The sequence below is a fragment of the Haemaphysalis longicornis genome, unplaced genomic scaffold, assembly GCF_048455015.1.
Source record: "Haemaphysalis longicornis isolate Haplotype H1 unplaced genomic scaffold, Haemaphysalis longicornis Haplotype H1 scaffold_1, whole genome shotgun sequence".
Taxonomy (NCBI): Eukaryota; Metazoa; Arthropoda; class Arachnida; order Ixodida; family Ixodidae; genus Haemaphysalis; species Haemaphysalis longicornis.
The window spans coordinates 223,211,011-223,225,999 of NW_027526203.1; the positions used below are offsets into that span (position 1 = coordinate 223,211,011).

Sequence of the window (14,989 nt, forward strand, 5' to 3'; positions counted from 1 at the left end):
CCATGTTTACGCATCCCGGTTCCAAAAAATGCAGTTTGCTATTAAATTGTAGGGAAAAGCCAAAAATACAAGCCATACACGGTTGGATTATCACAAGACCTGCAAGAGTGTAGGAAAAGAACACCGGAGCCAATACTAACAATTTAACATTTGCACAGAAAAAATTACCGGAAGCATGTGGCACTATTGCACAACTAAAACATACACCATATATCAATATCAAGCTAACTGTAATATCAAGCTAACTGTAGCCAAAACCGACTATATACGCGCCCTGAAAAAGCCTTTCACTGAAGCCGCGTTCTTTCCCCGACAATTTGTAGCTATTTAAAATAACTTATCCAAAAAAAAGCTCATAACACCCAGTGTGAATCTTACAAAATTTTACAAACCAGATAGCTCGGAGCATGTTACGCATTTTAAAATTTATCAAGCAGCCTAACTCTAAAGACGTTATTAATTCCCTCAAGAACAATTCAGACATCCCAAATAACCAAGCCAGGTAGCGTTGAAACATACAGGTGACCAATTTTACCAAGCGAACTTGGAAGCATTTTTCCAGCCCGAACATTTATCTGAGGTAAAATTCAGTTGCGTGCTATACAAACCCTACTATCATGACGACAGTATGCTTGCGACCAAAGCACTGCCTCTAACAAGCGAGAAATGCAACTTTGTCCAAAGTAAACAACTTTTTCAAGCCAAATATGTATATTTCGCATTCTTCTAGGGCTTAGGTGTCAGCTAAGATACAGTACAAAAATTGAGTAATAAAACCCCAAACCGTCTGTGTAAATAATTACTCTCACGTTTGCATCCATCAACAGCAGCACTGCCATGGAAAAAAAATTTCGAGCTGCACTTGAGTAATAAAAACGTTACAGTGCAGTGCCATTAGCTACATTAACAGAGTAACAGAGTAGCGGCAAAGGCAGCCTGCGCTTTGTGCCAATAATGAAAAATTGCAAAGGAAAGCACGACTTCACTTTTGCAGTTGACATGCCGCTTGCATCTACCAATCATTTGAACCACGACATATCTTTCCGAATAGGCTTAAACGTCTAACAATAATTTAAAACCCCAAGTAGAGTGACCACATCGAGTCTTTCAACAGAGCTTTAAACTTAAATGACACCAGGCCACTGTTAAATGGCCAAGAACTCTCTGCAAAAGTCCCAAGAACTCTCCAAAGTCGCATAAGTTTCAGGAGATTAAGATGAAATATACGGCGAGGAGGATGACCACATCTTGATGTGACAATGCAGGCGGAAAATCCATGACGTGTTTCTTGCAGACAATATTTACGCTGCCATTCTCTTCTCTCAAAATAACTGGACATCGTGAATAACTGGATCACGTCATGTACCTTTAAGGAAGGAACAAGAAAATTTTGTTAGACGGTGGCTTTAAATGAGTGAGTTGCTTAGGATACCCCTTTTATAGCACAGTAATTGATTGAAATATCAGCGATTTCTTGGTTTCTTTTCTGGGAAAGCTGCTAACAATGTACAAAAAATATTAGCACAGACTGTCAATGGCAGTTCTCTAATTTTGGAAAGCAACCGCATTGGGCGTGGCCATGGCGCCGTATTATCACAGCAGCAACTCTCAATGTGAAAGCAAAATGTTTGCAAAACTTGAATGCAAAATAATAGTCTTTTTGTCCACATGTTGCAGCATCCGAAACAGGCTGAATGTGAAGGTATTTCCCAATTTGGAGTTCACGATTTATTCTTAACAGTAAGATTTTGCTACAAAGAAAACTACCACAAATTCAGTCCCGCAAAAATAAAATGCCAGCTTCAATAAACACTACCATAAATTGAGTCCCACAAAAATAAAATGCCAACTTACCCAACTAAAATTAAGATGCAGGCGTTCCTGGCAGGGCCTCCTCGGAGTGATTTTCCAGGAAAGTTTTGCCAACGTGTTCCCAAAAGCTCTTCCTGTCGTTTTCACCTACAGGTCAAGTTGTCACTGAAATGGTGTTCCGAAGCCATTACGTATAATGCAACTACCTAAAAAGGGACCATCAAAGTTCCAGAACTGGGAGTGCGTACTTACTTGTAGAATGCAATGATTTCATCCCGTACAACGGCTTTCACGTGTTTCCTTTTTTTGAACACACGACTTCAAGAACGGTGAACACACGCCTTAAAGAACCAGGAAAATGGCAGTATGCATTCCTTGTTCCATTGTTTTAAGTCCCGGTCCGCCCTATTTCCTAGAAATAAAAACAGTATAAAAATATCGAAGCATAAATTTACGCTTCCCTCTAAGAAGGGAGTACTACACGATCTCGTACAAGGCCTGATTAGTTGTGCTAAAATTTATTTTGCATCACGAGCCCTGGTAACGTTTTCAGGCGAAACAATTTTAAATATAAAAATATTTGAACATTTTTAGGCTCACCTGTCATTGCTCCATGCGGAGTGGTGAACGTCTGTATAATACGCAACACTCAAGAGGCACTCTTTCGTGGCTTTATGACTTCCACAATGCATTCACAATCTGTCACACTTGTCACGACGACGCCTCGGCGTGCCGAAGATGTCTTCAGCCACAGTGAATGCCACAGCCATGATTTCACAGGTATATGTAAGGAATGGAAATAATTCGTTTTAATTTCTGTTCTTCAGACAAAGGAAAACAATTGTCGCAAACTACCAGTGTAGAGACAAATTTCTCCACAGTCAGCCATAGTCTGCATCTGGACAGATTACACAGATCGAATACAGAATGTAGCAATCTGCTTTCGCAGTATATTTTCTAAGTTCAAGGAAACACAGAAATGGGTTAATGTTGGGTGCACATAGTGATGCAAGAACTTATCACCGGAGCGTTGTCGGAAATTATTTCGACTCTCGGGTTACCACCGACATTGACGGCATAAAAATGCAAGAGTGGCTTATTTCTAACGCGGTTCGTGAAGTAGCACCACTAATTATGGATATTGGATAATTATCCTGAAGTCTCAAGTTACCACTGGCATTAACAGCATAGAAACGGCAGCACACTTTCTATATACCCGCTGCGTGTTTCCACATATTTCTTCCCCTCTACAAAAGAAACGTTTGTTACTGCGGTACGGCTAAGACAACCACTGTCCCTTCCATTTCTCTACACTTCAGGCAATGTAAAATAGATCATCTCAATTGGTCAAAGGAATTGGAAGAAACATACACATGAAACATGGAAACATGGAACAGATAAACGTAAGATGACGCCTTGAAAGCACATCAACACAACTCGGAATAGCGTCTACCTTGCGCGCAACGGGCAAGGTCGAAGACTGCCGGTCTGGTAAGCACTGTAAATGCATTTACTCATCAGACTAACACAACGCCGCAATTACCACGCAAGTTTTAAAAATACCAATAAATCTAAGGACGGACGCTCCGACAAACTTGCTTGGAAGTTGTACACGTGTGCACGCGCGATTATCGCGAGCGACTAACCCGAGAAGATTCGCTACCGCAGACATACACAGCTACCGTCAATATACAACTAAGCAAAGCCACACAGTAAGGGAACATCCACTCATGAAACGCGCAAACCAGGAACTTCTGACGTACGCAGTCAGAAATGTCCAGCCGACTCTGACCCACGAACACGGGAGTTTTGGTAAATTACGGCTGCAAACGTTTCTCCAACACAAAATGTTACACGCCGCGACCACAAGCATGAACGACACACGAACAACGGGCATAGACGCGGTATGTTTATCGGACGCAGTTAACAAGGATGTCACTGAACAACAACCGTTACCAGCACATAAATAAGCAGCACTGACCTTTTTTGCGCCTCCTGGCAAAACTCCACTTCGTCGAGCAGGAAATACAGCCCAGGGATATGAAAAAATTCGTAGTTGCACGCCGCAATCAACCCCATTTAAACTGCTAACGGCGCTAACGGTTCTCGCCAGCGTGACCGAGAATTTCTTTAGTAAATATCAGGCGCATCGCGCGAGCAATTGAGGAACCCGCTTGGGAGTGCCACTGGTGGCGCTGCATGCCGAAGACCGTAAAATTAGCGGAGGGAATCCTGGAAGATGGGAGCGCTGCTGTCGTTTAAAGTGTTGACGCGGTCCCGATTTTCATCCGTCGTCATCGTACCCGTTGCAGCCCCACTGTACCGTGAATCAACGCAAAAACAGCTCTGCCGTGCTGCTGCTGACGCATGCGCATTGAATGCGCTACTGGAGTGGCGGTCTTTTCCTCATGGCTTCGGCGTACTTTCGTTCTCGCGGAGGCTTTGGCGATGCGCCCGCATAAGAACTCATACAAACTCGGCACACGTGATGGCTTTATTGGATTCGGAAAACGGGCGTATGCGTCTAAGCGGACGTTTACGCCCGCTGAGGCCGAAACAAAGCTCAGATAATAACCGCGTTAGCACGTTAGTACTGGCTAAACTTGTTTCTCGCGGAGGGCCGTGAGTGCGTGCGATATCCGAGCTTAACTTTGGATGACAATTTCTCCGTTACTGTTTACAATGAACGCAAAAGGGCGTGGCTTCATTTACTGCTTTTCTTGACAACAAGCCTTTCCGTAGTCAATAAAATATACTGCGACGCTCTTAGATACCCACGTTATATAAAGCTACTTACAGCTAATTAGTAAGTAATAATACATCGGCCCGTTTCCCAGCCCTTTTCCCTCCTGAACACCAATACTACAGGAAAACAGCAACTGGGGAAGCAGCTGTAGAAGGCGGGTCATTCAATGAACTTCAATTACTATGACAAGACACAACAACTGTATATACCCTTTGTATGTTGTTTTTTTTGTGATAAATAAACCACCATCGAATCGAACAGCAAGTTAACTCTGCGTATTTTTGCCGTTACTGCACTGCATAATTAGGAATTACAATGTCATTTCAGCATTAATACATACAAAATAATGCAGGTATCACGTGGTATATCTAGGTTTAGTTCCGTTCACCCAGTCAACCGCTCTTTGCAAAGAGGCTCTTGTTTTTGCTTGTGGAAATTAAAAGGGACTCACATGTTAGCATTCCTATCGGACTTACTACGTCATGACCAACGGACTTAAAAACCATCGTGCACCAATACGAATAGTTTTACAAATACATACCGATATTCACAACGGCCTAGTTTGCTTATTTTAGATATATGTCGCTTCTCTACTGAAACAAAGAAATAAAACTCTCGCATGGTGAGACCGCTAGCACCTTCCAGTGAAGACTGGATAAATCAAAATGCGTTTCTTGTTTTTTTTTTATCTCTGCAAAGAAATGATATACAGCAGACTCCCGTTAAGACGAACCCGAACGGACCGTAAAAATGTATGCGTATTATCCGAAATTCGTCTTAAGCGGAGGTGTATTGCATTGTGGACGTTACAAGAGAAAAATGTTGTGGTTCTTAATCAGTGTTCGTTTTAACGAAGTTCGTCTTAACGAGGGTCTACTGTATTTCTAGAAGAAGCAAACCAGGTCGTTAGTGTCATTTCAGTGAATTTGTAAAACTTCTTGCATCGGTACATGGTGCTTTTGAATTAGTAAGTCTCATGAATTTGCGTCATGAATTAGTGAGTCCCATATGAATTGGATCAGGTGAGTCACCCTTAATAGCATGCACGAGACGAAAAATGCTAACGAACATCCAAGCATATATAACTGCATTCGTGACATGCTGCGTGCAGTGTAAAATGCGGCACAGTCGGTTAACACTATGTATATACCGCATCAGGGCATAAATAAAGTGGACTAAGTACCCATTTTACAGGAGATTGTAGCCATTCATACGTTCCTGTAAAGCACTTAAAATTGTGCACGTACTACAACACAGCGAGCTGATGGCTGAGCATTGAGCAAAAAACAATGTTTCTGCGACGCTTTGTGAACCAAATGCAGAACATGCAATAGTCTCAACAACTATATATATTTCTTTATGAGGTATCCACAAAAGCCCAATGAATTCTTCAGCACTACCGCGGCTCTGTCCCAAACGCAGAAGGAGAACCTGAGGACATCTGGTCCTTCTCAAATTCAAGTCATTGGTGATTTCAGACGTACTGCGCGTCTGCAATTAGCAAAAGACGATATTCACTAAAGTGGTTTGAGCGCCGCAGACAACCTGAGAGGGGTACGTGGAATTTCTATTTTCGCTAAGATACCCTTTTCTCGCACCTTTCATGCTTTGTACGGTGTTGTTATAGCAGTGGACATATTGTTTTCTGTCAAATAACGTCACTAAAAATACGTCTTAGCCGTCTTATATAAGTAAACTGCTCTAAGACAGTTCCATAGATATCGACGAAGTTTATTAAATTTTATGTGGTGCGTGCGTGTGTGCGTGTGTGACTGCATGCATGTGTGTGTGTATGTGTGGGTGCGCGGGTGTGCGTTCGTGTCTGTATCTATGTCTGTGGGCGTGTGCGTGCAAGTGCTTGTGCGTGCGCTTGTGCGCCAAAGCGCGTCAAATATATATATGTGGTTCATTGTTCCAGTTAATGCACGATTCAGTGCATACTTCACTGCAGCGCACAAGTTATGTGGAACAAGACACGAGCAAAAAATATACAAAAGCACTGTCCAAAATTTTTACTGGGACATAAGTGGAACAGTAACTGGAACGGCCGACAGCGCATCCCCTCATTTGTTCGGTTCCACATAATAAACACAAACCTAAAGAAAACAAATGGACAGTTCCAGATAAGATCCACTTATATCTCTCGTTCCAGTTATTCTTCGTTTGGATCCAGATAAAAATATGTGGATCGCCCCGTTTAACTGGAACTTACATGGAACCAGATTAAGAGTGTACCCACTGGCGGATGTGGCCCCGACGTGACGCCTGCAGAAGCTACGTTAAGGCTCAGCAATGCGCTACTCTTCAATTTATTTGTTGAAAGTATTGCCCAAATTTAACGTTTTTGCAATAAAATTACAAATGGTAATATTGAGGACTCGTTTCTATTGCCAGTCAAAGCAGATGTGAAATCGTTTCGACAGCATTGTGTACTTCATGACCATTTATACTTAGATTTACTAGTGTGTGTAATGAACAATTGCATATATGTGAAAAAATCAACGTGCAAGTTGAATTTTGTTCTTCGGAATGCATTCACAGTAGTCTTCTGGTAACTCTTTGGTGAAAAGCAGTTCGAACTTTGTCAAAAACAAAATTTGAACTGCTTCCCGCCAAGAAATATACCAACAATCACAGCCATTTTACAGTAATCGCCTCGTAGCGTTTGGAAGATAAATCATCTGCTTTCATCCTGGAATTCAGCGGAAATAATGTACCGTGGTATAATCACCTGCGAAACTTCTGACCGTTCTCGGCGGATGTACATTTCCGTGCCAATTCTGGGTTGAAGTCGATTGTCTAACCGCAGTGCGTGTAAATATTTCTCGAGCCTTTTTGCGCGGAAATTTAGTCTAAAACAAGATCGATGATTACCTTCACATCCCTTCCTCCACGCGTCCTTAAAGGAGAAGTCGACAGCACGGTTTAGCTTCATGAACCATGAAATATCGCGAGAAAGCAGCATGCATTTTTCCTTAAAGCGTTGTCCAATACCACGCGGCGGGTACGTGCTATCTGTACGCATTTCACAGGGGCGTCAGAGTAGAAACACAGGATTCAGGGTATGGACGCAGCAATCTTGTGGTTGATCTTCCCAGCGTTTGTTCTCCGATTATACTGCTTAATTTATTCATTGACTGCTTGGTCTCAATGCCTTAATATGCACTAACGTAATGAAGCGTTGGCCAATACACCTCAGCGGCCGCGTGCTACTCGTTGAGTATTTACCATACGTCTCGAGTAGCAGCAGCGACTTCCGGGTATGCATCGGCTTAGGCCTAACGTTTTGCTTCGACGACTTACGATGTCAGCCTGCGCCCGCAGCTTGACGTACACTAAGGACTTTTAAATGCAGAGCCTTTTAGTAACTCACGATGTCACCCGCGTTGGCGTCCGTAGTCCGCGTCCGCATCGCTCCCCCTACACTATATAAAATACTTGCCGGCGCCAGGTTTCGATCCTACGACTCTGCGGGCGGAGCGCAAGGTGAACGGTACTCTACCAACTGAGCCACAAAGCCGACACAGAACGGAAGGTTACGAACGTGCCTTATATCCTTGACTCATTCAACCGTCGGCCAGAGGTGCGCCCTCTCCCCCGCGTCCTCCTCGCCTTCTCTCCGCTCGCAACGCCCTCTCTCGCCGCGTTCGGTTCGGGCGCACAACAGGTGGGGACGTGCGCAACACCCTCTCTCGCCGCGTTAGGTTCGCGCGCAAGAACAGGTGGGGCGCTCGCATCGCGCTCTCTCGCCGCGGTCGGTTCGCGCTTAAACCACATATGTCGTTCGCGCGCGCTCGGTCGCTAACATCTGTGGCGTGATCGTGACGTCAGCATCACGCGTTCACGTGGTGGCGATTTCGGCGCTATAACACTCTCTCGCGAGGGGCATTGGATTGGATTCGATTGGATTGGCTTGGATTGGCTTGGATTTGGATTGGATTAAAGTGGATTGTGTTGCGTCAAAGCCGCGCCACGTTGCGTCATAGCCGCTTCACGTTGCGTCGTAAGCCGCGGCAGGGGGTTCACGGCACGTTTCACCATCGACTTCATCGACAATGTCTACGCTGGAAGACAACAATTACAACAACAACAACCAATACGTAATCCATACGACTTGCAGGCGCGCCCCCCCGCAGAAATGCTCTGCATTTGATCGTGCCCCTCGCGAGGGGGATGTTTCTTTTTACTACGGTACTGGTTGACGACGTTACACCTCAAAGCGGGATGGTAAGGTCCCTAAAAATTGGCTCCAATCCAGTCTGTAAAGGTGGTTGGAAAGCAAAACTTTAAACGACGGCAACAACTGGCCATGGCACGTCACTTGAATGCACACACGTGGCTCTACAAAGAGTGAAACCAGAGATTCGGCCAGTCGTTGCCTGGAATTTGTGGGGGCGTTGTCCCGAACGCAGCAGCAGCGTCTGCCGCGGTCGGGCTGGAGTGGCGGACGCCGCCGCTGTAGCCCGGCCGTGCGTCGGGAGGAAGAAAACGCAGAGGAGCGTCTTTCGATGGGTGAGACAGCGGTACGAGAGCTGCGTTTGGTGTGGGTGCCTGGACACGCTGGCATCTGGATTAACGAATCGGCAGATACGTTGGCGGGACATGCACTGGACGGCCCAGTGGTGGAAATCTTGCCGCACATACAGTTCCTCACCTCGGCACGTTTTCGCAGATTAGGCCTCCTAAAAAGCATGGCTGAACCTGCGTGCGTAGGTTCAGAGTTCGAGCACCTCCGGTTCTCCTGGAAGTGCCGGATTAGCCAATCACGCGAATGCGAAGTTAGCCTAACTAGCTTTCGCTATGGCGTGCCAAATTTAAATTATTTTTCCTTCCGTCCTTCCTTTAATAGGCTTCTGAAGGTCGCCATTTCAATCGCGCAATCGCTAGAGTAGCTCTTCACGACAAGATATTACACCTCTGCGTAAAGCAGGGGTCGCACAAACGCGCAACAAAGATCCTTTCTTTCTTTCGTTGCTCACCTACCGCTTTCTCGCCGCCACACTGCCGCGCTCTGGCGTGCGGAAGAATGCTTGTGAAGCAGCCTCTATGACGCGCGAAGCACTAAGCAGCCAATCAGCGTTCCCGGCTCTGGGGGAAACGCAAGCGCGCGCGGCGCTCCTGCGCGGTCGGCCAGGCGTATGCCGCGTATCTCAGTACGGACGAATTTCGATCGTCGCCATCCGTCCCACAAGCTTAGCTGGGTTTGTAGATATAGCGCGTCGTTTACAAGGTATTAATAGAGAGTTTTAGCTGACCGTTTTTGACGGTCCGCTCCGGTAGCGTCGGTCCGCTCAGCGCAACCGTAGCCAATGCCGTTCGCCACCTAGCGCACCACGCATGCGCAGTGGCGCTCGCGCTTGGAATCGGAGCGGAGCGGAGCGTGAAAAACGGTCAGCTAAAACTCCCTAATAATGCTGAAAAACACGGAGTGTCTCTGCAGGCGGAAACGCCAGGTACACGGGCTACCGCGGCATTCGTCTGCCTGCACTGTCGCAAAGGAGCCCACTCTGAGGTGTAAGCACGAAATATACGGCATACACGGCAGCAGCTAAAACTTGTCACCGACCGCCAGAGCAGGACTATAACTGAAAATCAGTTTATAAATGCTGGAAAGGAGGTGATAGCGCAGTGAAAGATTCCGCTGGGGATCGTCGTCCGTGCGGCCTCACAAAGCTGTGTCTGAATAACGGCGGCGATGTTAAGCCTTTTCTCCGATCTCGGAGGGACCAGTTCACCGCTACAGCTCCACATGCAGAAATGCTAGCGTGCCGCTAGTCGTCCGTGGAAATCTTCAATTATTGTCGTGAGCGAGCACGTTGTGTTTGGAACGCCTCTATCTGGTCTTCAAGCGCTCGTTTCCACTATTGCAAAGCTGACTTGCCGGCGTGAGGAGCAGCTCGATGCGGGCCGACCATCAATAGGCCCCGCTGAGCGGTAGCGGCTGGAAGCGGCTGTAGTGGGCGGAGCTTGGCCGTCGTCTGGTAAAAAAAAAGCGTGATGTACCACCGAGCGGAACCAAGGGCTCCGCGCACCTCGAACCAGTCCGGCTTCTTTAGGTGGTCTCGTGCCTCGTCGGGAACGCCACAGCTTCCACAGTGCTTTGGAGGCACGGTGAAAGAGTAAATGCGCCAGGACTTATTGCGGGCGTTTTTAATGAACGATAACTCGGGGGATACAGAACGGTTTTAGACTTTTTTTTTTGTGCCCGAACGTTCCTTAAATAGTACTCCAACGAGTGCGCATGTAAAATCGCAGCCATTTGAACCCTGTTTAGGACCCCTTTAATCCTAACGCCATCTGTTTCGGCTTAACCTTAGCTAACCTTTACGTTGAGTCTTACGGTTGGCCAAGGGACTTCTCCCTCTTGGTTTGCGGGTACCTGTTGAAGCCGTTTGACCCCAAAGTATGACGTTAGAGCGGACGTCGCGTCGTCGGATTTTTACCCCCTCTCTCTGCTTCTTACCAACCTTTGCGGAAGCTGGTTACAAACTGGAACATACGCGAGGATCCACAAAAGGGGATTCGTGAATTTCACTTGGTCAAAAAGCGCCTCACAAACTTCCCGCGAACCGGCAAAGGTGTTTAGGCACTAAAAACTTCTTTTCGTCCACTCGCCCGGCTTGCTTCGATTGAAAAAGGTTTTCTCGGTGCGGTGCGAGGATGCCGAACTTGGTTTCTTGTCACATTGGCTGTGAAAAGCTAAAGTGACAAAAACAAAAAGAAAGACAAAACAAAAACCCGAGAAAAACAGAAAGCAACTATCCTCGAGGACGACAAGTGCAAATGTCCGAAGGCAGCGACAATGGTAGGAAGATTGGTAACAAACGATGAGCCGTAAGAAACTGTTCCGCTCTTTTTTGCCCACTAATTTCGTATTCAAGCATGTCTCTCACCATCTTTCCCGGCCACAGACGTAAGTATGAAGCGCGCCTGTTTGCCGACGCACCGGCATGCCGAGGACTTTCAACTGCCGTCTGGAATTGGCAACGGCCAGGACGGGGCCAAATAATTCGCGACCGAACACTGTAGGGCGACGCAGGGAAGATTACTCGGACCCCGAGGACGTCAATATCTGGGCAGCAGCAGGAGGACACGGTGACAGGTAAAACTCCCACGAGGCGTCCACTGCCTTCTTTGTTTGACTCAATTTCTAAGTTTGCAGCTGACATAACGCACCTTAATCTTTGGAATAAGGTGCTCCACATACCTCTTTACTCCACCGTGTGGAAGTAACCTCACTCGGTGGCTGACCCGCCGCGCAAGTAGGTGGCGCTAAGAAGGATTCAGCATTTACAGCAGCCGTCAAGGACACCTGGTCACCGGTTCGACGGGCACAGCTTGGCCCTTCCTCCCCATATTGCTCATATAGGCTTCTACCGCAATATTCACCAAGTTCTGAGGACTCACAGTGACCTCCAGCGTTTCTGACAGGGAGTATTAAACTTTCTGAGGTTCATTCCAGAGAGCAACCCGAGTATAAAGACGCTAACTCTTTGGGTTGTATTACTGCAGCCTCTTGTTTCAATACATGTAGCTCCACTCGTCTCCGCCATTCTGTGCTTCAGAGGAAACTTGTTTCCGACGGCATACGGGAAGAGAATTCAAACTCCATCGGTCAGCTCAACGGCCGACGTAAGGCGCCGACTATCCATAGAAGGGACCTCCGCAGAGTAATGGAACTAAACTTCGCGCTACAAGGACGGGACGAAAGAAGAGGACACACCACACAGCGCAGACTAACAAACTGTGCAGATTCCACGCACATATGTACTACTATCGCGTAGACATGTGGAACCAAGAAAAGTTTAAAAAATAATAAAAAAAATAGACACAAAAACCCCACCTTCACCCTGACGCATGCCGTCTCAACCAGATTATACACCATCAAGAAACGCGATTTCCTTGCCGAACAGCGATATTGAAGAAACAAGTATCCCCCGCGCGCACAATTTCCCCGCCTCCATTATCTCCTGCATGAGCGCGTCACAGCTCCTAGCGAGCACCTTTGCTTTTTCAAAAATTGGAACACACCTGCAGTCACGGCAATGAGTGCCCAGATGCCCGCTTATCGCGTTGCTACTTTTTTGTGCTCATTGAGCCTATCATTAATACATCTGCCAGTTTGACCGATATATACCTTTTTGCAGCGCAACGGAATCAGGTACACCCCTCCCTCCATGCAGGCAACGAACTTACTTTGGTGCTTCGTGCGGCACCCATTCTCTTCCTTTCGAGCGGCGTTGACCTGTCGACAAAGTCTTGCAAGCTTGTCGGGAGCAGAAAAAACCACATTCGTCCCTGCACGTCGAGCGATACGCTTGAGGTTGTGGCTCAGCTGGTGGATGTACGGAATCACCGCAATCTTTCGTTTGTCCTGGGATTCTCGTCACCTGCTGGCCTTGTGTCTCGCTCTGCCAGCTTAGCCTCTTTGAGTATCTTTTCGGCTACTGACACAACCAGATGTGGGGTAGCCGGAACTCGATAGTCGCTCAGCTTGCTGAGCCAGGCTAGCCGTCATCATGTGCGGGCATGATTTTGATAATGCATTCCTGACGCACAGGGTAGCAATGGCTGACTTGACAAGCTTGGAGTGAGAAGACCCAAAAGGAAGGAGTGGTTTGTTCGCCCTAGGAGCGTAAGACCAGCAGACGCGGTTGCTGGTGAAATGAAGGTCCAGTTCTAAAAATTGCCTCCATCTCCCCGCGAGGGAACCCTGGTGTGATGCGGCGCATCTGGGGGTTCAATTGGCGTTTCCATTGGGTTGAAGGAGAGGAGACCGCGGAGGAGAGTCGCACATGCGCGCACATGCGCACCGGAGCAGCTGTTAACGCAGCGTTAACGCAGCGAAGCGCGCGCCAACCAAGCGCACCAGCTGTCGTTATGCTAATGCACCGGAGTGAGAGTGTTGCACACAGCTGTGGGAGAGGTGAACGAAGGAGGGCTGCGGACGGACGCCGCCGCCGCCGACGACGACGCAGGAGGGAAATGCCTCAGAGCAAGAGATGCGCCGCATCTAAAACCTGATGTGGGCTTCGTGGGGTCACTCGCTAGTAATAAGCAACGGCTTCAGGTGCTCGATAAACAGCGAAATGACACGCTCTGTGGGGGCTTCCAGGGTCTGGGCTACACAGTCTAAAACAAGAAGGTAATCATCGACGTATCGGAATACTTTTAACACTTTCGAATCATGCAGACGCTCATTAATTTTTTTGTCCAGGTTTGCGAGGTACAAGTCACTAAGTACTGGCGCTATACATGACCCAATGCATATGCCGTTCCTCTGAATGAAAGTCTTATCGCCGAAACACACATAAGTGGACCTAAGGTACACGGACAGGAGCTCTAAAAACCCACCGGCAGACACGCCTGCGTTGTTTAAGAACGCAACACCACCTTTGTAAATACATTCCTGCACACAAATAAGCAGTTCGTCATGGGGTAGAGAGTAGAACAGGTCTTTTACTTCTATTGAGCAAGCGGCAAAGCTCCGGTCCGAATTTTGTTTAAGGTAGTCAGTAATGGGATTAGAGTTTTGAATACGAACGGGTCGTCTACAGTTAAAATAGCCAGTTTATCTTGTAAGTATCTGGCAACCAGTTTTTGCCAAGTGCCAATTTCGGAAACGATCGCTTGAAACGGCTGGTCCACCTTGTCGTTTTGACGCTAAAAAAGACATCAAGGTTCAGTTTCTTAGGTTTGTCTAAGGAGTGGGCAAGTTTTCCAAGTCCAATTGCATTGCATACCTTCCGTACCTCCGATTTCACCTTGGCCAGTACGACATTGTCACGCCGCTCAAACTCCGAATCTAACGCTAAACCGGCTTTTGAAAGGTACAACTCTTCTGTCAAAACCACAAAACCACCTTCTTTATCAGTGGGCAACAAAGAATAACATTTATCTTTTAGAAAGGCCCTTGTCTTGCCCAACAAGAAATTTTTGGCTGACGGTTTACAGTGGCTTAAAACGTCAACACCTTCTGAGAGGCATCTGTCCTTCTCAGATTCCGGGGTAACGTTTGCAACGTGCCTAACAAAGGAAAGAAGCTCAGGCTTGGACTTACGAGGTGCGACGGCAAACTTAGGCCCGAGGCTGAGGACGTTTGCGACGTTCTCGGGTAACTGGACATTGCCTAAAACGTGCAAAGAATCTTTCGTAGACGGACGTTTTGCGGGGAGTGAGGCTCGGTGATGCAGAAGGATCAGTTGCCAGTAGAACTCCGTAACGCGGTCAGCAATCTTCGAGTAACGTAACCAGAGGTTCCAGGCAGTCCGGTGCTCAGCTCCACGGTGGAGTCGAAGGCACAAGCAGTCACGAAAGATGCACACTTTATGCTGCCACTCCGCACGAAGAATGGCCTTGTGAGAGTGGAAACCCGCCGAACAATCCAGGTATGAGAGGAGACACAGTCTTCCGCCGCAAGTAGAAGGTGAA

At 47.2% G+C, this 14,989-nt stretch overlaps 1 long non-coding RNA gene across 1 annotated transcript; it reads right to left on the reverse strand.

Moving 5' to 3' along the window:
* Nucleotides 1–1,589: 1,589 nt before the first annotated feature.
* Nucleotides 1,590–3,952, reverse strand: LOC144168478 (uncharacterized). Its single transcript, XR_013322184.1, has 4 exons — nt 3,794–3,952; nt 2,413–2,554; nt 2,065–2,224; nt 1,590–1,977 (listed from the first exon to the last, which is right to left on the reverse strand). It is a non-coding gene; the product is annotated as an uncharacterized LOC144168478 (long non-coding RNA).
* Between the last annotated feature and the right edge of the window lie 11,037 nt (nt 3,953–14,989).